The sequence below is a fragment of the Carassius gibelio genome, chromosome B18, assembly GCF_023724105.1.
Source record: "Carassius gibelio isolate Cgi1373 ecotype wild population from Czech Republic chromosome B18, carGib1.2-hapl.c, whole genome shotgun sequence".
In the NCBI taxonomy this organism is placed as follows: domain Eukaryota; kingdom Metazoa; phylum Chordata; class Actinopteri; order Cypriniformes; family Cyprinidae; genus Carassius; species Carassius gibelio.
Window position 1 is genome coordinate 7,328,001 of NC_068413.1, and position 4,309 is coordinate 7,332,309.

Consider the following 4,309-nt stretch of genomic DNA (forward strand, 5'->3'; position numbering starts at 1 on the left):
ATGCAGAGAAAAACTATATGGTGGACTAAATTATTCCTTTGGAATTGATGGTTGACAATAAGATATTTTTGTTTATAATGAAAATTATTTATTTATGGAAGAGATGCAGAATTATATGGGACATTTGTGCAACTGGTGTATTAGCAGTATTAATGATAGTTTCTGAGTTCTTATTTGTCTCTATGCAAGCTTTCTATGTAATACACATTTTTTTCACTTGCTTGTAATACTTGTCATTTGTGGTGTTCTACTGAGGCTGAAGCATTTGGTGAAGTGCTGATCATCTTCTCAACATCAGCAATCCAGCTTTAGCTTGAAAATTGGTAAAGTGATTACCAAGGGACATGGCCATAATTCAAACTCCCTTTTTGTCAGTTCTTTTTGTTTTCAAAGGCAAGTATGCCTGACATTAATGTATTTAATGGATGATAAGCATTGGGTTGATGAATAGGCTACAGAGTAGCTATAGGTTATTTCCATAGCACATTAATCATCAGAAATATATCATTCATTTTGCTAAATTAGCTAATCGTTCATTTACAAGCAATGGTTCAAATGAACTGATTCATTCAAATTAATCGGACTACCTAGCGATAAATATGACTGCAAACGGAGCACAAGCACAGCCCAGGTGGGATTATTTTTTTCACTAAACTCATCTCGCTCAGTTCTAAAGCTTTGGGTTCGATACAACGCGATTAAACAGCAATGTGGCGATTTGTAAGACGAGCTGCTTTTCAGATACACTGTTTTGAATGCTGCGAAATCAGCCTCATGGTGCTGAATGCAGCTAATTAGCTATTAGACCTACTCGCTATTTTTAGTTGGTTACTCCCCAGTGGTATAGTCTACTTATAAAAGTGGCAGGGAAAGAATATTAGACTTTCTCGTTTCATGACAGTGTAGTGTTATTGCCCAGTGTTATTACTTCCAGTTTTGGATAGGCAGAAAAAACAAGTCTGGCTCGTGTCTCAAAAGAGGCATTATGAGTAAATGGTTGCAAAACACCTTACCACATGGATACTGCAAGATGAATCACTTTCTTCTAAATAAAGCCCAAGTAAATGCAACCACTGGGTTCTATGCCAGGACATACTTTCTACCCAGAATCCTAGGGGTTAAAAGCACCCTGAGGGAGTAATCCTCCCTCATTTACAATCACTCTCTGCCCTGCAGCTGCTGACTGCAGGGTTATTTCTCAGAGGCCCGGAAATATATCCATAGAAGAAACTCAATAGAAACGGGATTTAAGATGGAGGGTGAAGAGAAGCCATCTCTCTTTGAACTTAATCTGCAAAGGCAACACAAACCGGCAATAAAGCAGAGTTTATGGCACCCTCTGAGAACTTTTTCATTGGCTTTTCCATTGCACCCTGACATACAAAGACACCAGCCGCCTGAGTCAGCCACACATCTCCTCACAGCCAATGTCAGCCACCTCTGTCCCTCTTAACCCAGCTGACAAATTTAGACCTCCGAGGAGGATGGCGGTAAGCGATGTTCAGAGCAAATCCACAATGTGTGGGTGTGTACAGTGTGCTTATATGTGAGTAATGTATTAGAATGAAGAGATGGAAGTGAAGTGGCCACAGGTCAAGACTATATAGTATATGCTGGGTTGCCAAGAGAGAAACAAAAGAGGAAAAAATCAACCTGCTCTCTGCGAATGACCCCTTTTTTTCTTAGAAAATGATCACATAAAGGTCAGGCATGGACTGGTGGGAAAGGAAAATGAGTGCTGGAGAAATCATGAACATGAGAACTGGATATAGCAGATATTATATTTTATACAGGTCTACTGTCACTGCCCAAAATGTTACTAAAAAAAGTATAACTAAAAAGTTACTATATTTACATTTTCTTTTACATGCAGAATTACTAAGGCTCCTAAAAAGAAGGCTATTTTGTATTTTGTGCTTCGCTTGTAGCATGTGATTTAATAGTTTATTGAATGTGTAAAAATTTAGCATTTTTGTGCCGTAGACTATTAAATAGTAATCCTCATTTAAATTATTTTTGCTATTATCCCAGTGCCAAAGCCATCTGTCAAAATTGGCAGTTTTCCTGACACATCGAGTCAGGTCCAAAGACGTGAGACCAACAAGGAAAATGTTTATAGTTTGTATTTATTTTATTTTTTCTAATTTAATAGAAAATTTTACTTACATATTCTCAGAATAGCATTTTGAATATATTTTAATGCACTGAATTCTCTTGATTTTTGATTGACAATATTTCTTTTTTGTTTTAAATTTATTACAATTCTAGTTTTCAGTTTATTACCATTCCAAGTTTATTTTCCGTGTCAAAGAAAAAAATCTCTGAATGTGGATTTTGAACCAAACTGTGCAATCTTCAAATGCATAAATACATGGCAACCATGTTTTATTTAAATAAACGATGAAGCATAAACTGATCCTATTTTTTTTTTTAAATCAATCAAATATTTTCTGCTCCCTCCATCATAGCAGTCTGAAAATCCATCTCGCTCAGATTTTCAATATCTGCAGTAAAACTTAAGATGAATGACTCTCCAAGCTAACTGTGTAGTGTAAGTCTGTGATTCACAAAGACTGATCTGACAAGTACTGTGCAGGCAATAATATACGAGTAGGGTACAAATAAAGATATGTGTAATTTATGAACAGCCAAGAAATAATCTTCAGACCATTTCTCTGTAGCTTTGAGAAAAATTATTCGTGTTATCTATCTCACTTGCCTCCTTTTAGAACAAATCGGTACATCTGGAAAGCTACACAAATGGATTCAGTACCCATGAGGAGAGCATAGTCTAACGAAAGACTTTCAAATTGCCTTGTTCTTTCCGTCTGTGAAGGTAAATCATAAGTCTACATAATTAAAATAATGAAATGCTCAATTGACGCCCCTCAGGTGCCATTCGCTTGAAATTTCGTCTGATGGGGCATGAGACAATTGCTGAAGCAATCCTACACGGCGAGGAGTAATTAGCCATATTACAATTTGCAGTAATAGGCACCATAAAATTGAATCCCGAACACTCTATATTTCATGAGCCTGTATCTTTTTATAGTCTCTAGTGGGCCCAGAGCCATAGGAGGACTGCATGATGTTTGACTGCTAAAAAAGGAGAGAAACTGAGTGCAGGAATGGAAGAAATGCAGCTTGAGAACAGGACCGAGCAGTAAAGGGGTGTGTAGGTGTATGTATGTGCACATTTGTAAGTTTGCGTGCATATATACAACTATGCAAACTTAGCATCTGTTCTGTCATTGTTTTTCAGCAAACCTGGCACCCTCAATTTCACTCCTCCCACACTTTATTTTCTCTAAAAATCACATTCCAGGCATTTCAAGACAATTTTTCCTTCACAAAAGATGATTGCATTGCAAAGTCAACTTTACAAACCGTAATATTCTCCAAAATGCAGATACGTTAGCTAGATAATAGTTTCACTTTGTCTGTCAGTGTATTGGTAGCTTAAAAGAAGTAATGTGCATTTGTTACAGTAAATGGCACGGTTAAGTAGTAACTCATGCTTCATTTTGACCATTATTCCATGAACTTTGTCAAAAATAGCTATGCTGCAAGCGTCATATGAATGTGAACCACAGCATGCAGTGAGACAATGTGTTCTGACAGCATACCAGTCAATCTTTTCCCAATATTACACTTTTTTTCACACCTCTTGTTGTTTGGATATTCCTGGTTGTCTTTGTTGATGTGTTTTTTTTTTGTTTGTTTTTTACAGAACACTGTAAAAATAGCCATGATTTTATATTGGCAGTAGATTTCTTGCAATAAAATATGGTATTCTGTGTTTTACTGTAAGGCCATAAAAACAATAACATATTATGCTGCATTGTGGGATAATACTGTGAAGAGTTTTGTTTGAAGTCACCGTTATGATGATTAGTGTTCCCTCTGGCTGGAAAGTTTTATTTGCTTTTAATTAATCGATTCCCAGCAGATGAGTTACACAACACAATTGGTTCCACTGTATTACATGGAGAAATTAAGTTTATAGGCTATGTTTATAGGCTAGGGTTAGGCTAACTTGCAGTCTACAATATGGGACTATTATTAAGATATGTTACAGAAACATTATAATCTTTTATAAATAATTAAGAGTTGCTGAGGTGTTTGCAATTCTATTGTAGTGTGGTGAGCCAAGTAGCAGTTTTTCTAGTGTAACTTTTAGTATGTATTGTCAACCAGGAATGCAAATAATTCAACACTTAAATAAATAAATAAATAAAACAAATACATTTCTGCAAAATATTGACCCTGGAGCACAAAACCAGTCTTTTGTTGCTGGTGTATATTTTTA